This window comes from Lathamus discolor, chromosome 3 (genome assembly GCF_037157495.1).
Source record: "Lathamus discolor isolate bLatDis1 chromosome 3, bLatDis1.hap1, whole genome shotgun sequence".
Lineage (NCBI taxonomy): Eukaryota > Metazoa > Chordata > Aves > Psittaciformes > Psittacidae > Lathamus > Lathamus discolor.
In genome coordinates, this window is record NC_088886.1 from 124,335,900 (window position 1) to 124,361,415 (window position 25,516).

Consider the following 25,516-nt stretch of genomic DNA (forward strand, 5'->3'; position numbering starts at 1 on the left):
ATGATGGGAAAACAGGGTGTTATGTACAGAAATAACACAGCTCTTCATCAAGTCCATGGCACGCAGCTCCCAGGGTGAAGCACAGCGGCAGAGCAGCAAGGCGCAGCCGGGAGGCCCCACCTTCCACCCAGCCGCTGCTCTTGCAGGAATGTGTCTGCTCCGCTGCGCCGTTTGATAAGGGGAAAGACGCTGCTACCTGTCCCCACTTGTCGGAGCTGATTTTCTGGCCAAGGCTTTTGAGCAAGACACGGACCTCCCACTGCTATATTCTCATCCTTGCCTATTCAGAGGCCAGCCAACCCTCTGGCTTCAAAGAGAAAAGATATGAAGCAGAAACACAGGTTTAAAGGGGATGTCCCTTTGCCGAAAATCCCAGGAATTGGGGAGGGAGGCATCAGAATCAGGCATTTTTTGAGGATGATGCAGGCTTTTGATTATCTCCACAGATAAACCCGTGCTTCAAGAGGAACAGACTGCATGCATGGGTTGGTAGAGCAGGCAAAGGAGCTGTTCTGACATCACTCACAGCAGCACCTTTTTTTGAGCCCCAAAAGGAGAATAGGGAAGTGTCAAATAAGCTTTTTCTGTATCAAATACTCCAGCTTACACCAGCGATTGCTAAAAAAAAAAAAAAAAAGGCAGCAGAAGAAAAGAAATCAGACCCCACACCACTGAATTGGATTTCACTTGCAGTTCACTTTGACAATAACAATTCGGAAAGCCCTTGGGAAAGGCCTTAAAGGACATCTTCTGTTCCCACTTGCAACTGGGGTGCTGCAGTAAGACTAGCTAGTGAGGCACCCTGAGAAGCCCTACACACCTTATCTGTACTGGGCTCCCAGTGCTTTATCTGAAACACACATGAGCTGCGCAGGCCACCAGGTGGGCTAAAAAAATGTGGGTTTCCTACAATGTCCCAAACTCTTCTGTAGGAACAAGCAGTCCAAGCTATGAGTGGGCTTCTTTGCCATCAGAAATGGAGCACAGATATTTTCCAATCCACAGGAAAAGTCATTTGTTGAAGATAAAAAAAAAAAAAAAAAGAAAAAGTAGAAGATTATTGTCTGGGCAATTCAGTACCTGCAGGGGTTTTCTCAATAAATTTGCAAAAACATCCACAAAAAAAACCAAAACAACAAACCACCAAACAAGCCTACAGAGAAAACCAAGCAAACAAACAATCAAACATTTGAGAAAAGAAGAAATCCAAATACCGACTTCTTGAGATCCTTTTTGGATTGATTTCTTATGGTCTTAGTGATGCATGGGTCTCAGCTTTCATAAAGGGATCACAAGCTACTTTGCAAAGTCTAACAAAGCTTCACCTCTACTAAGGTAGAGAAGCAAACATGCATCTGAAACTCAACCCTTTGTTTTTTTACTCAAGAGGGGCTGAAACAGGGCAACGTAAAATAACTTGCCCAAGTCTATGCAGTCAAACAAGAGCAGGTTCCCCAGCTAACCTCAACCACAGCAGGCAGAAACTGTAACTTTATCTCTAAAAGGCTTCAGAGCCCCAGGGTATTGGATTGATTTGGATTAGTGGCAGAAAAACTTCCCAGACAACAGCTCACGCACTCCTGTCACCGTGGTGTCATTAGGAGCTATGCACAAGCAGCTGACACAGAAAAAAAATGGGAAGGGGTGTCCCAGAAGGTGCTGGTGAGTGTCCAGGAGTGTTTTCGCAGCAGCAGTGCTGTGCTGTCACGGGCCTCATCCCTGTTACTGGGATGCTGCTTGGTGAGACACAGCTGCTTGCAACAGCTTCTGCTTGTTCTTTTTCTCAGGTCCAGCTTCTTTGAAAAGGATAATAGGAAAATAACTGCTGTCTGCACTAGACACTACATGGAAACCTCTGAGACATCAGAGGAGGCGTTTGCAAGTTTTCCCCATCTCTAAAGCAGACGCTCTGCTCGCTATCCACATTTTCTCCTGGATGTTCAAATCTCCCTCCTCTCAAGGGCAAGGTTAAAGATACAACAAAAATGAAGTGTCATTCACTCAGTCATAACCCAGAGAAGCCCAAAGCATCAACTGAGAAGTAAATTGGAGACAACGTTCATTTTGTTGTAAAGTCTTTTAAGTCCCAATTTTACTCATTTACAGTGTACATTTTAAACAGACATATTTTGGCGTCCAACAACTGTGGTGGCAAACATCAGGTTTGCTCTGAAACATCAAAGAGGGGCTTGTGCAGTACTCCCCAGCCTTCCTGCAGTGATTTTCTTCATGTCAGAGTTCCCCTGAACTCAGTGGGCTTCAGAGCATCCCCAGACACGCTTGGTGTGCGAGCAGAGGAGGCAAATCCCACCCTCAAACCACTGAGTGTGTGTGGCTACTTGACTCCCTTTGATAGTCCCTCCTGGGCGTTTCAGTGTTGTATTTGGATGGCCACCCGTCCAGCAAAGTGCTGCAGGGCTGTAGGTGTCAGCAAGGGAGATGTTATTGTATTTGTGTGACGTCCCCACAATAATGATCTAGCTGTTTAAGTGAGTTGAGCGAATGAATGAGCACAAGAAAAACATCTTTGCTGAAAGTGTAGCCAAAGTTAATGCACCATTAATAATGGCTCGGGTGAATTATTGGAAGAGATAATAGGCCTAGGGTCAGGGAAGGTCTGAGACAAAGAACGGGGAAAACTGGGTCACAGAAACATGACAGAGCAGATCACGCTGATGCGCCTGTGGGATTCTCCTTGGATGAAGTCATGTACCACCATGCAGAATATTAAGAGGGGAAGTCATTCCCAGAACCACCACTCAGATCAATATAGGGAGGAGGGGGAACAGACACACAAGGCTACAGTAGCTGCCTGTTAGCCCCCGATGAGCCCCTGTTTGAGAGCTTCATTTTAATGTTGTTTAGATACTTTGCAAAGTACACCAACTGTGTGCCTGCCTCAAAAAGGGATAATTATGTGGTTGCTAATTACACCAATCTGATGTTTTCTAAGCAGAGGGAGGAGTCTAGGGGAGCATCGCCCCTCCCTGAAAGGCAGCGCTGTGCGTTTCACAAAAAGCCATCTCAGGTTCCTCAGAAGCTCTGCTTTTCTGTCTCCAAAATCACAGCAGACCAGCCATGGAGCTGCAACCTCATCTCCTGTCCCGCCAGCTGCCTGACACTAAATTACCAACTAACCTTGCTTTGTCAGAATTTCCCTTCTTTAAAATGGAGATAATAATACCTCCCTACCTCAGAGGTTTGGTTAATGTTTATACAGCACTTTAAAAATGATGTGGTAATTAAGTGCTCAGTATTATTATATCAACGTGTATAATGATTCCAGGAGACAGCACTATAAACAGGGCTGTATCATGAGTGCTTTTCTTTTGTTTGGCTTGTTAGCATTTGGTTTGGTTTTCATACAGCATACTTCAATAATGATTGGTTAATTATGATGTTGTTTTATTACCTGCTAAGTGGCTTTAACAAAATAACAAAGGACCTACGCAGGTAAAATAATAGCAAATACTCATTCTGGCTTGCTATGAACACCGTAACTGGGATAAATGCAAGGCAGGCTTCCACCAGCTCACCTGTAGGAGACCCCCTCTCTTGTTACACATCCAGACAGCTGTTTCCATCCAGAGGGGTGCAGAACCAATTTTCTCTTCTTCTAACATACCTAACGAAGAAAGGCGGTGGTAGCCTGATTTACGTAACTACTTTTTTCAGACAGTGTGCGTCAGGATGCTGGAGAAGACAACGCACTCAGGGTAACTGTGGGCTGGGTAAGGCAAGCCGAACTTCCTTCAGGTAAGTAATGAAAAGCACGCAACTAACTGCTTTTGGATAAACAGCTTAGATAACAGTAAATACCTTGGAGGAGTGCTGGAAGGAAGAGGGGCCTTGCTGGGATGCAGATTTGTGAAAATTAAACAAGAAATAATGAAAAATACGTTGCTTTTCAGCTATGAAATCACCCCCAAAAAGCTTCAAAACAAGCATTATTACACTGACACCTCAAAGCATCTGCAGGACAGAGTCTGCCTGACTCTACACTTGGAGAAACTGAGGTGCAGCGAGGAGCAGATGACAACACAGAGAAGGCTTGCTTCTGCATTTGCCTCTTCTCCAGCAATCCCGCTGGAGCTCCTCACACACACATGACTTCCATGGAAAGACCTAGGAGCCATTTGTTTCCCTGCCAGCCAGCAGCGAGACCACACGAGTAGCCACTCAGTTCCTTGCCGGGACACAGATTTTGGCTGTCTGTGTGGATGTGGTACTTACTTTATGCAGAATAAAGCCCATTCCTGGGGTTACCCACGTAACAAAGATGTTATAAAGCCCATGAGACACAGTAAAGATCTCCGTCACACTGCAAATGCAAGACTGCTTTCCACCAGCATCCCAGAGGAAACCTCCTTGGAAGCCATCACAACAACCGTCCATTCTCTTGCGGACAGCCCAGAGGAGTGTATCCCCTTACCAAGTTTATTCTACTGCTTCAACTCAGGTGGAATTAAAATCACAAAGTCTTTTGAAGATGCTGAGGGCTGCCAATAAGCAGCCCTCATCTAGGACTCAGGCACTGCCACATGGCAGGCAGAAATGTGGTCCTGGTGGCCACACAGCCAGGGAACACACTTCAGCCCAGCGACTGTTTTTCATTTGGGCAGTGCTGCTGAGCCTCAGGCTGCATCCAAAGTGCGGAAGGCAAGCAGACATCTGTGAAGCAAGCTGGCTCTTGCAGCTAGGACGAGGGTGAGATTAGATCAGCGAGCTCCCCTCATGGCCCTGTGGCCAAATTGAGGCACTGCTGAAGGAATTTGCCCATGATTTTGCCCTCCACCCCAAGAAGAAAGTGGAGTGCTTAAATGAACTCAGGTCCTAACAGAAGTAGGACATCTTTCTTCATCTCAATGTCTAACCCATCCTGAAGCTCCTAGCAGCTCTCCTTAGCTCACTCCCATGCAGCACCTGACCTTTGTTAAGGTTATTAAACCTGTCAGTATTTTCCAGGGCAAAAGAACTGGAACAATTCCACTGAGGTTAAAAATGGCCTTTCCTTCTACATGGGAAATTTAGATTAAAAATCTAACAGTTCACGGACATTTCCTACAAGAACACAGAACTGTCGTTAAGAAATCAAACTCTGAAATGCCTCAGTTGCTACCTACCATCTCCAAAACGCTGCACAAGGAGCTTTCTGCCTCAGCCAGTGAAGGACTAGGGACAGCTGCTGGTAGCAGGGTCAGGAGGATGTCAGGAAACCCTGCAAGGTGCTCCCATGCACTAGCTGGCTTTGCATCACACTGCAGGTGTGAGGAAAAATGGGGCACTTTGCTTCTTGGTGACAAAAGAGGAATTTTCAGAGACCTGTGGAGAACTACATGGCAAGGTCTGGCTTTGCTCTTGTAAAACACGTTGTATCCAAAACTTTCAAAAACTTCAAAATGGTGTTGGAAGGACATATTCATATTCATGTCTGTAGAAGTATCTTCAGATATTCAGGTGGGCATCTGTGGATACAGGCAATGCATTATTTATTCTTCTACAAGAATTCCTGGGGTCTTCAGATTACTGATATGTAGTAACCTTAAGGGGACAAATCATTATTTTTTTATACCTCTGGGAAGGGTAAACAACATGAAAGCAGAGCTCTCCTTCTGCCTGAGGGAACCCCACAAGCACAAGGAAGTCCTGCAGCAGGGTGCTTGAATACAGAAACTCGGACTGCTTTCCGAAGAGCAATAATTAGAAAAGGCTCTTGATCAGCCTTGCTGCCAGCAGCCATGATCTTCCACCCTAAATAGCATGAGTTTGGGGAAAGTTTAAGGCAGAACAGTTTTCTGTCAGAAAACATTTTCCAGGAATCTGCAGCTACTATCAAAAGCAGCACAGAAGAGATCAAGGTGGTTTATGAGCTATTATATTTTAGACTACAAGAAGTACATGGAAGTGATGAACTTGAAATGCCTTGACTTTAATACACCATGAAATCTGAAATATCAGCAGTACCGACGGCACACGGCAACTTCTCCACTAACACGCCACTGCTGTTTCAGTCTCTGAGCTGCGCTGCACAGGGCTGCTGCCAAGGCCCCTTTGCTTCCATGGCCAGAAGCATCAAAGGTTCATCACTAGATGCTCTGCAGGCACAGCAAACCTGCTCAAACATACGCCACCAATGATGTGATGTAGGTGGACAACAGGATGCAAATCCCACATGGGACATGCCAGTCTGCCCTACCACTACATGAGACCAGGAGTTTCTACCTTCATACTGACGATTTCCAGAACAAGGCTTTCCCACCAGTGCCAGCCTTTTATTACAGGGAAGACAAGCTATGACTACCAAACGGCAGAAAACAAACCCGAAAGGCCTAATGCTGCTTATTAATTCCACAGGTCTTGAGCTATAAATGTTGAGAGTCTTGAAAATCCCTTAATTGCAAGGCTGTCAGGCCAAGATGTATTTTGAGGATGCTGCCAATCTGACAGTTATTAACAAACAAAGAGGCCACAAACCACGACTGCACCGAGATCCTTGTTACTTCTACTCATGTGCCGCCTCCCAGCAGGAAGTACTTAATAAGAATAATAATATCCCGAAAGGCCAACCTACGGCAGTGCAATTAAAAAGCTTTTCTGTCTCACTTTGAGGGGGAAAAAAAAGAGAGGGAAATTAAAATCAGACAGGAAATTCCACTAGAACAAGCTAGCTTATGTCCTAATAACACAGGGTTGTGCCAACTCCAGAAAGCAGAGGAGGGAAAGAAAAAAGAGAAGAGGGAAATAAAAAAAGGGAGGGGGAATAAAATGAGAGGAAAACCAACCCTCTAGACTGACTCAGATCTGAGGCTACACTGTGGTTCAGCTGTGGCTGCAATTCTATAGGGAGAAAGGCAGCACAAGCGAATAAAAGACAGTTTGCTTTTCGAGCAAGTAGCTATTCCATAATGTAACTCTTGCATGAGAGTGCAGCCACCGCTGCTTTGTCAACAAAAGACACAGCCTGGTAAGCTTGAAGGGCCAGATGGATCTTGGGGCTTGTTCTCCCAACAGCTGCTGCCAGAGAATGGAAAGAAGAAAAAGAAACAACCACCAAAAAAAATCCCAAACAGTGAGGAAGAAATCCTGGCATGCGAGGGGCAGGCAGGGAGGTGGGGGCAGATCACATGGTGGTTCAGCTTGTGCCTGCCTGGATCAGTAGCAGGAGAAAAATCATGATGTTTAAAACGTCTATACAAACTTATGGATTCCACAAGAAAGACATATTCATGGAAGAGAAAATGCCTACAGGTTTAAGGGGAGAAGTTTTCTCCAAGTTGTTGTCATCCTGCTTCCTGGGAAGCCAGTAGCATCCTGGAGTCAGCAATCGCCTGCATCTCCAGCTGATGCAGCAATTTCCAAAAGAAAAAAAGACAGGCCAAGGAGATTTGCTACTGACTGTTCTGGGACCAGGCCAATGAATGACAAACTCTTTCATTCCCCTGTGTATTTAGTGTTAAAGCTCATTTCACAGTGGGAGCCACATCACTTGAAACAGCTAGTGAAAAGGAATTGTGTGAACCTCAGCCAACTGCTGAGTGTCTGGAGGATTCTCCAGTATCCCCTGCTTCTCTCCTGTTGTACCCAGCAGAGACTCCCCAAGGCCTCAAGATGTTTCTTTTTCTGGGTATCCCAAAGAAAGAGAAACGCATTTGATGCACATGCAAACAAGGTCCTGACAGAGGACCTGCCTCCTGTGGCAGGAACCCCGGGGAGTAGAGAACCATAGTGTGAGTCCACAGGCAGCTGAACATGCTGCTCTTACAGCTCCCAGAACTTGATTTTACATCTCAGCAAACTTTTCCTTGGCTCTCAAAAGTACAACTGCTTCACATCACCTATAATACAATGCTGTATTGTAATTTGACAGTAGATGGAGGCACTGTGGGAGAAAGCACTAATTGGCATTTATGACCAGGAGGCAGCAGAAGCACCAGAGGACACTGATGCCCTCAGTTGCATTCCACATGACCAAGTCCAGGATATCTGCTGCAGAGGGACAGGGAAGTTCAGCACCCTTAGCCTGGAGCTTAAGGAACAAAGGACAATACCAGAGAATGACAAAGGAGGGAAAGCACATCAGCTATCACACAGTGCTCTCCGCACAACACTTCTGATCCAACAGCAAGTTTAGCAGAGCCCTGATTGTGTGCTTTCTGCTCATGCAAATAAAAGCTATTGAGGAGTGTCATCCCAAGCTGCATCCCTAGGAGCAGGTCTACAGATGGGGATGTATTTAGCATTCAAATTGACCCTGCCTCCCGCCTCCAGCCATGCATTCACACCCCTCCCCGGAGGTGGCACTGGCACTCACGCAATCAAAGAGAGCCAGCTCAGGGAGTTCATCCAGTTGAAAACTAATCACCTAAAACTTTATTGCATGGGGTTTTGCCTGAACCAGCTCCCTGAACCAGTTTACTATGAGATCACTGGTGCACAAATCAGCAAAGGCCCTTAGGCTGCTGTTCAGCAACCGCTTCCAGCCTAGGCTGCCACTGAAAGCAGAAGTCCTGACCTCCGTTGGTCACTTGTCTCCCTGTCTGGCTGCAGTACTGACTGGACTGCAGAGTGCATCCTGCTGAAAGATAACTCACCCCTTCCCTTCAGATGGGTGAGCGTCATGCTCACAGGCCAGCTTGCAATGTGCTGGTCTGAGGGAGCACGGCTGCTTCTGGTGTTGGCCAAACTATACGTATGGAGTAACCAGGCTGACTGGCCATTGCAAACTAAATACACTTCCCCAAATCCATCAGGTAGTGCACCACAAGCTGTCTGCCCAACACAGCGGTAAAACTTGTGAGAGCTGGAAAGCTGCCTTGCAGAAGAAAAACTCCCAAGCAGATGCCCAAATCCCATGAAAGCTCAGATGCCAGTGCCAACAAGAATGGGCACGCCAGCCCGCCCTGAACATAGACCTACCTGAACGGTCTCCCCCATCACAGGGCTGCCTGCTGCCATTACGGGGACACCCGTATTGACTCATGCTACAAAGGCTTTCTCAATCGTTCAGGACAAGGCTGTGCTTCAAATGCAGTGCTGGCATTTCTAGCCTTTCCAATCCAAACCACAGAAGTGAGTTTGCTTTCTTTACGCATACGTTCCTCCAGGCACTAAAACAAACTGAAATCAAACTGTTCCTATAGGCAACGGCTTGAAAAATTTCCCCTTCATATGAAAGGTCTGTTTATATTATTTGTAAAACTTAACAAATCAAGTCTGGAAAACCCTTTGCAGTCTGCTGTGCGTTCTGATCAAACTTCTGTCTGGAAATGGAAGCAAAGATGTCTGCTTTCTGCTAGTTACGATAAAATTGCAGGGCTGGGCATTTTTTTCTTGCACTTGTACACAGGTGAAAAAACATCTTGGTAGCATTCAAAGAAGAGTGTTGTGAGCTTTCATGCTCCAGAACATCAGTCCCTAAAGCACTCCTAGTCCACAAAGACTAAGAGGATACTGCATGAGCTGGCTTTTAACCAAGCATAAGGCAGCTTGCTGCTCTTAACTAAGCAGAAGGTCTGATGAGGAGAAAGGTGAGGAAGTTATCTGTTTTACCCAGCTGTGGTTTTGGTGCAGGCTAATAACTCCCATGTATCATCCTGCCTTGGTATGAAAATTCTCCGACTGGTGTTAAAAACGGTCCCAGTGCAGTTTGCAGTGGATTCTCTGGACAGCTCATGCAAAGTGCAGGCTGTTAGCATGCTGCTTGTGTAATGAGGGTGCTTAGGACTGTAAGGGGTCTCTGGAAGGCCCTGAAGAGTGATTGCAGTTCAGGAGACTCACCCACCTGGCAACACACTGATTTATGGCCTGCTCAGTTAATAGCCCTGCTTAACACAGGAGTTTGTCGAGATTAAGTAATTGCCTGAAACAAAAAGTTTATTATCTTTAAGTCTCCCCTGATGAATGACCGGGTGTTGGAAGAATCATGTGAAAGATCATCTGTGATTCCCTCCCACTTTAATGAAAAAAAAAGAAAAAAAGAAAAAAAGAAAATAATAAGGTTTTAAAAGACAAGCTTTTCCAAAAGGAGTCTGAAGCTCAGAACATACGCTGAAACACAGTTGCAGACAGTAACAAGCAGGAGGCTTCCCATCTCAGGTGCCATCTAATTAATAGCTCAAGCAGTAACACAGTTCTGCGACGCACTTTTTTGCCCAAAATAGAAATATTTTATAACCATTAATTAATACCACCACCCGAGAGGTAACTGATCCTGTCACACAATAATAAGATCAGGAATAAATCAGGATGCAGAGCTTGTTTTGTTTCCATACATCACACAGTGGCCTTTCCCACCCTAGAAAAATCTGTTAAATTTCCAGTCTAGAAAACTCTGCAGATAACTGCAAAGTTCGAAGATGCTGCATGCTAAATTCTGCTACAAGTATTACTCATCTCATTTCCAGATGCTTCAGGAAGGTTAATCGGCTTCATTAAGAGCACACACTTACACTGCCTCACGAAACAGAGATCCAAAGAGTGTCAGAGCACAAGCTTTGAGACTTGCTTTGGTCCACCCGCACCCTGAGAAGAGACACCTGCCTGCTAAGCATCCCTTGAAGTGAGGCCCATGCTACAAGATCATACAACGCAAGCCTCTTCTGCTTCATCCCTTGTTTCCTTTCCACCCCAGAATTTGCTCAGAGCTGGCACATGACCATGAGAGTTTGGACAAGAGGGAAACAGGACTGACAAGAAACCCTTGTCTTTGTTGCAACCACTAAGTAACATTCCCACAGCCCCAGATGTCAGACACGCTGTCCCTCCTCACATCACTTCGAGGCCTTCCTGCAATAAAATGGGAATTGGCTCCAGCTTTTCTTAGCGCTTCTCATATTACCTTTTAATCCAAATACATATGGTTCAAGGAACACTGAGATACTTGCATGAAAGGATGTACACCAAGAGAATGCAAACCCTGGAAAAAGAAGGATTAGATCTGCAAGGCTCCCTCAGCCCCCAATAAGTGCCACCCCCCAACTCCCCAGCATATTAATCAAGAGCCTGATGAGATTCCTTTTGAAATCCCCCAAAAGATTTCTGTAGACTTCAGTGGCTTTTGGATCAGGCTACAAACTCAGAATAAATCATAAACTGGCTGCATCTGCCAAGTTTATTTCTTTCTTTTCCAGGTTTCAGAACAAATCCATTTTACTGCTGGGAAAAAGCAGAATGAAATAACTGTCAAGAGTTCAAATATCCTGTATCACTCCCCATATTAATTCAGCCAGTCAATCTATCCCATAACTGGAAAGTGAAGCAGATTACTTTGGCAGATCGAGACACAAAACCTGTGCTGTTTCATTTATATGCATTTTATTATTTAAGACAACCTGTGCAAACCCTTTTTTTTGGATTAAAAGTGACAGTCTGGGGGACTAAAGTTAAGCACCATAGTTTTAAACTTTTAAACTATGCTAAAATGAAGTAAAGGACATCTGCACTGAAACAATATTACGATCACCCACCCCCCCACCCCCCCCACCGCCCAGTTTTGGAGAGGCTTTCTTACTAAGAAACATCTAATCTTAAAGGATGCACACAAAAAAAAGGACTTTAAAACGTGACACAATCAAAAGAGTTTTGTAATAGCAGGTGTATTTTTAATGACACAAAGGACTCTGAAACGGGTCCCTGAAGCCTCATGTTTTGCATAAATTGGGATGGTTTTATTAATTTGTGGCCAATGCGTTGCCTTTCTTTCTCTTTTAGGTTTTTTTTTTTTTTTTTTTTTTTTTTTGTAAATTCTACCACTGATGGCAAATTCCCCACTTGTAAAAGACCAAGTTTAAGTGCCAAGTTGGGTAATTCTGCAGCATTTCTATTAGCATCTGTCCTCAGCGAGCAGAAAAAGGAGCTGTTTCCCCATTCGCGATTCAGAATTGGGCTGATGTGTGCTGTTAGCTTCAAGCTAACCTGAGAGCTCTGCAAAATGGGGAGCTTCTTATGGCAAACAGATGCAGATATCATTTAGGGGTTTATTTATTTGTTCATTGCCTGCTGAAAGCAACATTAGCACCGGCTTAGAGTTGGAAAGATGCTGTACAACGGATATAGTATCATACTGGACTTTTCTCTCATTTTCAGTGTTATTCTGGTCTAAAATCAACAACTGCAGTGTAGCAACATCAGCAGAGAAGCACAGGACAGAAAAAGCAGACAGACATCCTAACAGGAGAGGCTTGGGGAAGACCCTTGGATTTGCTTTGACCCACTGCTTGGGGATCATTGTGCCATTTCAGGAAAGGATCTACACAACCACTCAGGTATTGGGCCCCCAAACTGGGGCAACAGCAGAAATGGGCATATTAAGTTCTTCAGAACTGGCAGATCAAAACATCTGTGAACACTGTATTTTACTGACAAGACACTTCTAACTTTGAAATGGGTACTGCTATCAGGTTATTAGTATAAGCACTTTACTTTGAAGTATGCACTGTAATTCCTGCAATTTTACTCCTGGCTCTGGTATTTGTCTGGCTCTGGATACTTCAAGAATTTGTCTTCTCACTGCAAAATTCGGACTGTAATATGCCCATGCAGAGTAGCATACGTACCTCTCTCTGTGCTCCCTTTTACCATGAATAATATTTTCAATAAGAAACTTTAAAGAAAAAAAAAAAGTTTTCAATCCTAGTGATGTTAGATCTCAGTTTTTCCCATGAGAAAATCACTTAGCACTTCTGTGACTTCAGGTGACTCATTGCTGTTACCCTGCTGAGGCTCCCTTACTCCCCTTGCGGTGTTTAACCCAGGCATGTAACTCGCCCTGGTGCGGTAGGCGTGTTGGCATTTGCTAATAGGCTTCCTGGGCTGTCACCTGGATGTGATGGGTGAGACAAAAGATTATGTGATGATTTCTGTTTACAGAGCAGTTACGATAAGCTGACATTTGCCTCTAGCTGTTAGGTTTGATAACTTAAATATGGCCTACATGAGCGCTCATCCTCTGAGCCAGTGACACTTAAGAACTTCTTTTCCACATATCCTCCTGGAAATTACAAGTGGATTTCGAATGCATGTGAATGAGGCCATATTGACAGGCAAAGAAGACATGGTGCCTTAATCTCTGCTCTCACATCATCACATGCCACACCACGTGCATCACCTTGCTGGTAGCAGACAGTGCTCTCATGGAGGCTCAGTTTCTTAAGGACAACCTCAGTGTGTCAGTATAAAATGGACATGTCCGTAGAATGGGGCAGCCACTGCCAGGGAGCATTAGCACCCTCAGCTGAGCAGCAAAACTCCAGCGGGAGATGCCTTTGAGAACTGAATGAGCATTTTCCCATCACCAACCCTGATTTCACAACTCCTCACTTGTGGGCAAACATGCCTGCATGTGCTTAAAAGGAGAAGGGATCTGGGTCAGGGACTGGGAGACAAAGAAATCACATTGCAAGACTGTTCCTGAGGGACCAAAAGTGCCAGGTAGGCACCAGCACCTTGAAACATTGCTGGGGCTGCTGGGGAAGAGGAAGGAAGGAAAGAAAGTGCCTGGACAAACCCATGCCGGCATGGTGCCTGCTGTCAAAGCCACAACTTCTTGAAGTGACGGCACATCTAGCCACACTGGTGGGTTTCCCAAGACCCTATTACATTTCTTCAGGACTCAGCTTGTATCACAGTTCCTGCCATGTTCACTTACTAAAAAATGGGGAGAAGAGGAGAAAGGAAACAGGGGAAGCTATGATGTGAAGGAAGTGGAAGACAGGTCATGGTGGATATCTATCTAAATTATTAACTGAGCTACAATAGCCACAAATGGCTATGGCTATGTTTAATCATTCACACACTTCCCTCTAATATTTTCAGTTATTCAGCTGACTGTGTGGGGACAATGATTTTCCAAATTACTGGGTCTTCTCCATTTCTAAAGGTACAATCTCCTCTTACCTTCTCTTGACTTTGTGGTATCTAGTATCAATGCAAGACACATCCATAGCCCAAGAGTTACCAAACTCAGCTTTGCCAGTATATGTAAGTGCTAACTATCATTACTATACTGTTGGGACCTCAGCTCCCAGGCAAAAAAGGGACCTCTGGAGTATAATCCAATTCACAGACACTTCTGTCACCTCTCCTGGCAAACATCATGGGTTGACACATGACTGGGAAATGCAGGCAGACCGGTTAATACGATTTCCTTGACTCAAATGACTACTTGATCATACGAAAAATATCTGTTAATAGTCAGGCACATAAATTCCTCCACTGTCAAATTATGCGTTGTTGTCAAATCAACATTCACCTTCAATTACATGATGTTTCTTTTTTCCTCAGCATCTGGTCCCAGGAAAAAAATCTATTAGCTCTAAGTCCAGTTTTGCTACACTTTCTTATGGCTGGTAATACCATAGTTTGCAAGAAGTTCCACTGAATTAATGTTGCTTCAGATGGGGCTGGATGGCACATTGGGGCTTTGGAAAGCCCCTCTCCATTTAGGAAAGTGACAGTGTGCATCTTCACGTTCATCACAGCACAGTTATTCCTCTGTTTTCATAGCCTGAGCTTCGAATTTACACAACATAAGCATCTCAGCCCAGTCAGGTGGTAAGAAAGGCAGGACCACGTCTCCATCCACCTGTGTCAGGTACATCACCAGCCCTCCACTCAGGGTCAGGAGGAAAGGGCAATTCTGCTGCCCACACCAGGACACTTGAGGCTGAAGCCATCGCGACTGGGAGTATATTTGGGCTACCAGGGGGAAAAAAGAGCAGGGAGATGATCTGCACTGGGAAACGTCAGGGTTGCTCCCTCAGCAGCCTAAGTAGAGTCCTGCAACTTTGGCTCCCAGTGGAAACAAAAAGCCCGTTTTTATCACCTCACCTCATCCTGGGTCTATAGAGAAGTGAAAGGCGAACAGAGTGACTGCTAATATCTTTAGCCACATTTAGTGAAACCTTTTGACACCAAGGCTGTTTTTATTAGCTAAGTGCACTATGCCTGTATCAGAATGCAAGTTTTATTGCTTACAGTTCAGCCTTGCAAAAAGCCTTTTCCAATCACTGTCTGCAGTAATGATAAGCCCTAATGACACAGGGAGAGGTTATAGTACCTCCTAGCACAGCCTGGCACTTAGAACAACTATGGATATCCCACGCATTGCTAACCTCCCTCAGCCTCCACTCCCCTACAGAGCTCTCCGTGCACCCAGGCTGCATTTGCAAACACCCAGCTTGGCCAGTCAGCTGGACACGTCAACAGCATACACACAAAACAGGCATAAAACACAGGTCTACAGTTTTGTCTGGCTTTCTAAACCAGCGCAATAAGCAGATTTTACTAGTCAGAAGTGGATGGTACATTTGGCGTTGTCATCCTCCTTTTCCTAACTTTCTGACCAGCAGTTGAAATACCCAGCAATACCCGAGGGCCTCCAAGCAGCCCCAGCAGGTCAAATAAGGCTCATGGTGCCCCATCTCCAGTATTGGCCGTCTCCCAGACAAGACACCAAGGTCAGAAGACACACACCACAATACTCCAGAGTACTGCGGAGGCCAGGCAATTTCCCACCTCGGCTCCTGAGCCAGAGGTGGTCTTTTTTATTTAACAAATTCTGAGAGGTTTCTATTCCAACCTGTGCCTCCGTTTCCCTACCATCAAAATAAATAAAAAAAAAGTTGCCCTTAATTTTACAAAAATCTTTTAATAACTATACCAATGCTTGCTAATGGCTTCAAAGAGCTTGGACAGAAATCCATGCATATGTATAGAAAACACATTTCATTTTTTCTTTTAGTTATATGGGATTCCCTACCTGCTTTTGTTTTTTCATTCCCCGGAACTGTTGTCTCTTTCAAGCCAGTAGTTTAGAGCGATACAATCTTAGTGTCGAACACCCTCAGAGCATTGCATGCAACACCAATATTGAGAAACCAGGAACTTGAACAGATGCAGTCAGACCGCTCGCAGTGGGAGTTCAGAAACAAATAATTCAACCTTTCATCACTCTCTAATCCCAGGAAAGATATCAAGGTTAAACTGCTGAGAAAAATACAGCAAGTGTTGAACAACATGCATTTCACTTTGGAAAGGCATAATTAGCTTGCGAGCCATGGTCACCCAGCTCAAGAATTTGAACCTACAGTAATTTCTCCCTTCACAAGATGCATGACCCAAGTAGGTGCATTTGCCATCTGCAGCCGTGGCATGGGTTTGGTGTCAGCCACTCACTCTATAATTGGTTCTTTATTGTGAGTTACGCGAAAGGCTCCAGGCAGTCCCCACAGACCTTGCCCTTGATCTAGGTTAAGATGCTTTGACCCATGATCCTTTATAATAAATGATATCCCCCTGTTAAAGAATGCTGCCTTCGACAATATGGGCCTGCCCTCAGGAAATGGGAAAGGAATTTTCCTGTAAAGGCAGATTAAGGAAATTCCACGCAAATTTCATGCATTTTGAATAATCTTCTGAACCGTGACGAACCAGCTTCCCCTTGCAGGGATCCTGCTCCAAACCACTGTAGGTTGAAGACAAATTTAGCTGTTGTTTTCTTGGCAGTGAAGCGCAGTGTTTTCCTTGGACTCTGCAAGTCGAGCTGAGCATGGCGCTCAGTGCGGCTCGTCCTTTGGGCTTGTCTGCTCAGCAGACAGCAAGCACCACCCAGGCACTTGTAGACTCATGCGCAACGATGGTTAAAGTTTAAAGTTTACAGGCAGCCCAATGTAGCCCGTTGAGTTGTGATGAGCTCCTATGCAAAGATCAAAGAGGATTTCTCCTTACACCTATACCCCCCCCTCCTTGGCCCAGCAGGTAACAAAGAGGCAGTGAAACCTTCCCTCCTGGTACCAGCTTTCTTCCTCTGTTTGTGGAGGCTCATGATACTCTGTGTTTGGAATGAGATCACGCTCAGCAGCTGCGTGACCCACACTGGTGGTGGCTGGTTAGAAGTAAGCCACTCACTAGTTGTCCTCTCCCAGGTCTCCTCCTCTGGGTCAGCTCTGAATGTCCTGCTCTCAATATTCTCATTTTCCTTCATTTCTGGCCTCTCTATTGTCTCCCTAAACACGAAGACAAATGGGTGTCCCTTTTCTCCAGCTCCAGTCCCCTCTCCAGCTCCTTTCTTAGGGGACTCCCAGCTCTGAGGGTGTCAGCACTCTCCAGTCCCCCCATCAAACCCTTTCTCTATCTCTTAGGCACATCACTGCTGCTCCTTGGCATGTCTCTATCAACCTCAGCCACCACAAAGAGTTCCTCATCTTGCATATGCACCATCCCTCCCAACACCTTTCCCCAGCACTTCTGAGCTCATGCCCTCAATTTTAACCTTCAGCCAAAGTCCTCACTGAGGCATGGTCATCTCACATCCTCCCGGTAACCACAGGCAAACCAGGAAGTGGCAAAAGGACGTCATCAACTTTTGAAATTTTAGTTTCCTAAAGAAAATAGTCCATTTAAAAGGACATGGTTGTGTTAGCTGGACACAAGCATTTCTTCCCCAAAGTAGTGTGCAGTGACAGGGAATTCCATGGGACCATAAGAATTTTAAAGCATTACGTGTATTTTTAGATATCTATATAATACAAATTATACACATTTTCACTGTCCCTCCATCAGTTTATAGCAAAATATTTTCCAGATACTCATGAAAGTATCAGATGAGAAAACTTACAGCTTACAAAAACAGAAACCAAGTCTTTTACATGCAGCAATGTTAATGAGACTGCAGCCACAAGGAGTGAAAGCACAGCAGAACAGTGTTGCAGTGTATCTGTCAGCCCTCATGTATGCTTTCAGCAGAGGAAGCAAATAAAGTATTTTGCCAAGCTCCTGAAATCGCATGATGTGAGTACACACTCCTGCACAGCTTTACTTACTGGAAAATGAAAAAATGCATGCAATTACCAATTGTCATTACCAGAGATGAATTAGGTGATATTTAAAAGTGATGCTATTTTCCTAGCAATCAACATCACAATAAAAGTCAGGGTGACTGTCATTCTGAAAAGGATGGCACTTCCTCATTCTGAGTAAATAATTTATGATATTGAGATCTTTTCTCAAACAAAAAGTTTTGGAAAAGCATATTGCAGTTAATGGCAAAGCAACCAACAGCATGCTAGCAGTTTGATGTAAAGTCTATTGAAATCAATGGGAGTCTTTCCACCAACTTCATTGGGGTTTGGATCAAATCCTCCAGGAGAATAAGCTATTCTGCAATATCTATTATTATGGACTGCTTTGTCCTGGTAATTAGATGCTGGGAGAGCACAGCATGATTGTTTAAGGCACTGATCATTCACCCATGGAGACCTGCGTTCAGAGCGCGGGTGGGTCAAACTCAAAGAGGGGCTGAATATTCCCACTGACACCCCCCTGCATTCCCAGCCCTGCTGCTGCCACCAGGTAGACAGGATGGGCAAAGGCGAAAGAAGGGAGAGGTGGGGCTGAGCTGATATGGACGTGCCAAGCGCCTGCCCAAATACCCCTGTCTCCTGCTCTTCCTCCAACTCCTCCGTTTTCCCCATGCACCGTCACGCATGCAAAATACTTTCAGAGAAAAAGTGGCTAGCCAGCAGGTTGGAGGTCTGCACAAAGCACCTCTGTATGGCCTCAAGCTTTTGCACGGTGTGGTGAGCGTCATCAGTGTTATTAACTATGCAGGGAACACGTCTCCATGTTTGCATCTTGTTTCTAAGGTAAAACATACTGCTCCTTGGAGGATAATTCTGAGGGAGGGACTGCAAGTCCCTTGCAACCAAAATACAAACAGAAAGGGCAAGCCGTGCAGAAAGGACTCCCACCACGAAGCTATATATTTGGCTCACTATGAATACGGGAATACATACCATTAGCAGCCAACAGAAAAGACAGTATAGCCTGAATTCTCAGAGAGGACCAGCAATTGCCAGGACATAACCAGAGGATCCATTTTCTAATGTGTCCTGCACCCATTCCTTAAGAAAAAAATCTAACATCAAAAGCAACCACCTCCTCAACCCCCCAGACAAACACAGAAATAAAAAAGCCCAACAGCACCCTATCTTAGCTGGTAGGAACCCACCAAAACCCAAGCAGTGCCCAGACTTTTGAAAGTCACAGATAGGAGCTGTTTATCTTACAGGCCAAAAGTCACACCACTGGAACCCTTCAGGTATCTACACAGAGTCTTCTATAAAGACAGAAACAAAGAGGAGGGATGAAGGGATCCGACTGGGTGGCCTGGCTCTCTTGCCAGACGGAGGCTTTTTCTCTCCTTTCATTATTCAGGAGTTAGTAGTCGAACTAAGTCGAACTGTCGAACTAAGCTCTGCTCCTGTGATGAGGCTCAGTGCAGAGAGCGAGCAGACCTATACTCATCAGTTTGTGGGAAAAAAACAAAGCAAAACCCCCAAACAAACAAGTAGGTTCAGCAAGTTGTGGCTGGGATGAAGACAGAACTACACGTTCTGGATCCCAGTCTCTTCCCCTGCACGACCTGCAAGCCGGCAAATAACATGGAGAAGATGCAGGCTAAGATGATTAAAGGCATTCCCTTGCACAGTGCAAAGCTAAGGTGTGGCACTCCTCACTATAGGATGATGCTTGCACTGAGAGGATACACCATTTCAGAAAATGACTCTACAAATCCATGGAAGACACATCCCATAATGCCACCTGCAATCCAGACAGTCCTTGAACTGGAAGACTTGCAAGGCTGTGAGAACACCTCTGCGAAGTTGCTTGCACACCTGCCTGCAACTGAGCACTTACCCCTGTCTCAAACTGGAGCCAGAGGTAGACAGACCTTGACCTCGACCTAAACTGATGCTGCTGCTCCTGTGCTGATGTCTCGGGGAGCCTCCCTCCTCTTGCACATTCAGAGTGTTGCAAAACCTCAATCCTGGCCCTAAACCAGCTCTTGGTCAGGCAGCTGACTCTCTTGTACCAGCAGCAAGAGGCTCTGCTTCAAACCCTGATACTTTGACAAAGCTGATGTCCTCAAAAGCGCCCTAGCTCATATGTAAAGCAGTTACTGTGCACCACGCTCCAGCTATGATGTCTAGTTATCTCTCTGCTGCTGCAGGGCCTCAAAAGCCCGGGATACTAAGTCCTACCTCCACCACTCCCCATCTCAGATGTCACAGGGTTTACAATGAGAGGGTGGAAGCAGCCTACAAAAATAATTAAATCAACCAAATTAACTAAATGTGTTTGGATGAGCTTTGGTCATTTCAATGCGAAAATACCCCCACCCGCATCAGACTAGGCCAGACCTGATGGCAGAAAAGCAAAGGCTGGTGTCAAGCACCACTGTGGAAGTGAGTCCTGTGCAGGCAAAAATGCAGCCTCCCTCCCTACACTGCTCCGACATCTTAGAGACCTGCAAAAGCTATTTGCAGTGAGAGGCTTTCTTGTAAAACATAAATGAATACCAGCTGCCCGGACAGCCTCAGAGCACAGTCTCCCTCCTTGGATGGGCTGAGATCCCTGGGGAAGCCAACTGGGCTGGCGGGACATGCCTCGTCTGTTCGTCTGGGAGAGACATGTGGGAAGTGAGTGGTGACAAGGCAGCAGTGTTTTCCTCCTGAGGTGTCAGCTGGTATCAAACTAAGTGCTTTTCAACCTCAGAGGGGAAAAAAGTTGCTTTTTATCATCCCTGATTTTTTAAAAATATACCTCTTTCCAACCTGAAAACAAATCCCATTTTATTTTGCAAGACTGAGTCTTCCTCACTGGCCCACAGGCCCACCTTGGATGCGCCCATCCATTCGTCCCCACCTTCAAGCACAAGCGCATTGCCACCCTGATGCGGGGCTCCGGCAGGGTCTGCCTCTGCATATCCCAGGGCTCTGGCTGGCTTGCTTTGCACATTTCTTTTTTTTTTTTTTGAATTTACCTTGGAAATAATATTTCCTGGCAACATATTAATGCTCCTTTCAATGCTCAACGAAAATCCAAACAGCAGCACAGACCAGAAGCCAACTGCCTAAGCAATGAGAGCGATACCTGCTTTGTACATAATTGTTTATAAGTTGCTAATACTCGCATTAATACTTCATCTTATTTTACCTATGTGTTTTATCTGGTTAAATACTTAATTGGCCTTTCCCACTACAAAATGTCAGGGACTCAGTTTCACTCTTCTTGTGTGGAACATGACAGAACTGGCTTTGATTTGTGAGCTTTTTCCATGGCAGATGGACAAACACTAACACACAATACAGCACTACTACACACTACACTTGAAGCTGCTCTTCAAGACTTTCACAATTACAGTACAGCAGGACACCAGGCTTTCCCAGCTTCCAGCTGGGGCTGAGCAAGGTCCACCCGTATGAAGGACAGCAGCTCCAGGCACTGAGGTGCCATGGCTGCACAAGTGTATCACAGTGACCATGCAAAGGAGATGCTGAGGTGTGAATTTAAGCATTTTCCTTCTGGGAGTTTTAACCTGCGAAATTATTTGCAGGTGTAAACAGCAGCAAGTAGCACTCTACCACCCATGTTGTGAGAGCTGAATCCTCACGGCACCTGAAGGTTTTCCGTGGGTAGGAAGTGGGGCAGGACAGAGGCAGCTCTGAATGGTTGGCTGGGATCACCAGCCACAAGCTAACCCAAACTAACGTTGTTCTGGGCAGAGCATGGCGGTGTGGAGTATGGGGCTGGTTGCAATCCTGAGGCAGCCCCAGGGGAGGTAGGAGAAGGGCACTGAACACCCAGCCACACTGGCAGGCTGTGAGCCCCAGAGGAGCTGCACTGCTGGAAGCCACTTCCATCCCCTTGCGGCAGAGACCTCTACAACTCATCTCACTTGTGCCCTCAAACCATGATGAACTTGAGGTATCAGGAATGCTAATCACTGCTCAGCTGAACATTTCCCCATAATAACCTTTAATGACTCTGTAATTACTCTTTAAACCATTGACTTTGCAATCATTTTTTAATTCCCCTTTGCCACATCTCTCCCTGTGCTACCAAGCTGGAAGGCTGAACTGTAAGTGAATATTAGCCTGCTAAGACGAGGGTTGCACCATTACAACCCCGTTTAATGCAGGGGCTTTGAAAGAGTTGGGAGGGCAGGGGGAGGGGAGGGAGGAAACAAAAAGCACAGCAAGATTTTCCCCAAATTGCTTTCCCTCAAAACAAAGCCCTACCACTTTGCTAAGCTGCTTTAGGGAACATTTGGAAAAAGCAGCAGAGATCCCTCAGCGACTTGCTCTACTAACTCTGCAAACAGACTCCCATGCTGTGAATGCCAACTTCCAGTTGAAACAAATATTAGAAACTATATAGTGATAATTCAGGGACAAGGCAAGTCCTTCGGTGAATGAACCCGACTGAATCTGCCCATTGGAAACCTGCATTTTGTCAGAGGGGGGATACAGAAGCAGTAAAAGAAACTTGAGTGTCCAAGACTCAGCATGAAGCCAGCACAAAGCAGGCAGGGACAGGCAGTTTCTTTTCAAGCCTTTGCCCCCAGGAACAATGGCCCTATTGCAACCACCCTTTGCTTTTCTTCCCGTGATTAACATGCAGCCCATGTGGGAAGAATGGGAATTTATTCTGCAGTTGAGATTCCAGAGGTGCTATCGGGTCAGGTGGCTAATCGTTAAATCAAACTGCTGTCATCTTCATTCAGGTCCTGTCACCCGGGGCCACGTTATTACTTGGGTTTATGCAAAATAAACAGCTTTGCTAAACATTCCTCTAAAAGAGGGTCAAATAAAGAAGGAAAGGAGGAGGTACACCACTGGCATCAAGCAGATCCTGCATTCCCTCCTACCCCTGCTCCCGCTCTGTACTGGACTGATTAGATGGGGATGGGGGAAGGAAGGGTTTCTTCAAGTTTTTGGGCTTTTGTTTTTATCAGCAGGCCATTTTTCTCTTTTCTAATTCCACTCAAGGCTCCTTAGTAAGTACTGTTAACTTATTCTTGTCTGGGTCTGGCTAATTCAGTTTCTTTCTTGAACTACATAGACTTACAATTCTGTATTTTCTATAGGTGAACTCAGCCATAAGAAATCTCTTATAACCCCTCCATAAAAGACAATCTCTCAGAGGCTTCCTTCAAGACACATATAGAGATGCTTAATGCAAGGCACTCAGAAGGAATGTTAATGGCAATAGCTCACACACACATTTTTGGCTTACTGGGTTATTCGGAAATCCACGGCTTGCCGCTTTAACAGGTAGCTAAGAAAAGAAGGTCTGATGAAGTGTTCTCAGTCAGTAACAGGCCAAGGTTCTTGTGAGGGAGCAGATGTGCTGACTAGTACGTCGTGTCAGGGGGAAAACGGTGGGATTTTGCAGCAAGAAGAGAAATGGCTTGTCCTACCTCCCTTGCATTACTTCCAGTTCGGTTTCAAAGAGCCCATTTTCAAGGATATCCAACCGCATGGATCCAAATACTGGCTCATTCCAGCCCCTCCTACCACAGAGCACCCCAGTCAAGGACCCTTCACATAGACTGTCCCAACACCATGTAATGCAAAAGACCGTCCATTCCGCATGGCAGCCTGATGTCCCCAAAATAGCCAGGACGCAATATACGACTGTGACTGCAGGAGAGCAGAAATGTAGGAGCAGCACAACACCCATTCACATGAGGCTGTCTGCTGCTCCTGTCCCCAGACTGGCAGCAGTCAAAAAGAAAAAAACCCAACAAAAATCCCACCCTCATAATTACCATTCATCTGCCTTGAAAGACACTTTTAAAAATATGTTTTTGTTCTATGTGGCTTGTCGATCCCAGGCAAAAAGTCAGAACTGGGATTAAAACAGAAGGACTGTAGCCAGGAGACTGTCACTTCTGGTTTCTCTTCCCTCAAGGATTAAAAAGTTACTTTGAATTAATGTTGTTTCAAGATGTCAAACCCGGCGCAGCTGCCCCCAGCGCAGCTTCCAAAAGCTGGCGAATAAGGCAAGCATGCTCAAGCTCTTCCCACACCTCTCACAGAGCGCCTTTCGTGGCACACGCTCCTCCCCAAAGTGGCATACATCAGCTACCCCTGGGGCGCAACGCTGCCCATGAAGCCGAGACAGCAATGCCAGCGTGCGCTCACGGTGGGTCTGGCTTGGGTGGGTAAATACAGCTAAACTCCAGCTTTGAAATGCACTCAGTCTGAGATGCCCCTGCGCAGGCTGAGCTCCAGTACCTATCGCAAAAATATTTTCATTGCCTGAGCTCCCTTGGGGGAGGTATTGATCCTTCCCGAGAGCTGAAAGCCTGTTTCATGTATGAAGAAATCCCCTCCTAGCCCAAACATCAAAACATCTAAGCATGAGTCCAGCTTTGCAGAATTATGCCGGGTTATTCCTGGACTGTACACAAATTGGATGCTAAACACACACTGGGGTGTATGACTAACACATGTCGCTTCCTTCCTGCATGCTCTGGCAACGAGTTCAATTGAAACAGGACTGTCTGAAAAATCCTGCCCCAAAAGGTCAGACACAGAGAGTGTCTCGGTCCTTCTGGAGTTTCACAGAGAATCTGGTATGAGGGAAAATTACGGCAAGCAAAAACTGAAGCAGAAATTTGACCACAACCCTGACCTCTGATTGAAAATGCCTCATTGCTAGTTCAACCACAGGCAGACAGACATGATTTAATCCAACTTCTTCACTCCTCTCACTGCATGGAGCTCGCCCGCTCTTTTCCTGGTCCTCAGGGGTATAAAACATTTTTTATCCACCCACGATAGCCAAGGTACATATGCCACAACCACCAACTATGAATTTATTCAAGGTGTGCTTAGAACTTGGCAGGGCTAATAAAATGTGAAACGGTTTAAGGTGCCCTGGAACATTTTTAAATCATATGTCTGAGGAATTTGGGGAAGGGGACAATGCCAAATGTGCTGGGGAGCTCCCTAAACAAAGACTTGGGTGAAGTGGGAAAGCCAGGACAAGGCTCCCCCACTCCCCAAAGGAACAGTGAGATCCAAATCTTGAACTGCACTTTCCACAGCTACATGAAAACTTGGTGCTTTGCGAGTGGAGAGGTCTGGTGGCCTGCTCTGCAGGCAGCCTGCCCCCAGCTATGGAGGGAGCCAGATCTGCCCTGCCACAGCCAGGCCAGCACCTCCCCGACACATGGGGCCACAGGGCTTTGAGGGGAGCATGAAAACCCTGGCACATTTGAGCCCAGGCTGCTTTCATCCCTCCTGTACGGACACGAAGAGCACTGCTAGTGCTTCACAGATAAAAACGTGAATAATCTGTTCACCTTTCACCTTTGCATAACCTCTCTGGCTGAGGGATCAACAGCAAGAGCTGTCGGAGCAGCCAATTTCCCTTCCTTCATCAGTGGGAAGTGAAAGGGCTGAATCTCACCAAGTGCCCAGGAGAGACAGGAATTAAAGCCAGCCAGTGAGCGGGAAGGCTGAGAGGCACCAGCGCAAGACTCTGACGGCTCAAGAACAGAAGAGATTTGCTTTATGAGTAAAGGCCAGTGTGAAGTTTTTGCCATTAAAGACTTTCGCAGTATTACATTTTTTCCTCTATTTTGCAGGGCTTATAGATCATGGAAAATACGCTGTATAAATTGTCTCCCATATAAGCTCATCCATTTGCAAGCAACTGACAGTAA

General features: G+C 45.7%; 1 protein-coding gene across 7 annotated transcripts in view; it reads right to left on the reverse strand.

Annotated features, from left to right (window-relative positions):
- GLI2 (GLI family zinc finger 2) overlaps nt 1-25,516 on the reverse strand; it is a 197,401-nt gene that overhangs the window by 71,730 nt on the left and 100,155 nt on the right. The window contains exon 1 of one of the 7 annotated variants that reach the window (XM_065671475.1): nt 3,537-3,556. The exons of the other annotated variants lie outside the window; for them this stretch is intronic. The gene's annotated coding sequence lies outside the window, so the exon portion shown is untranslated. Of the gene's footprint in view, nt 1-3,536; nt 3,557-25,516 lie in introns of those variants that run through there. 7 annotated transcript variants of the gene reach the window in all.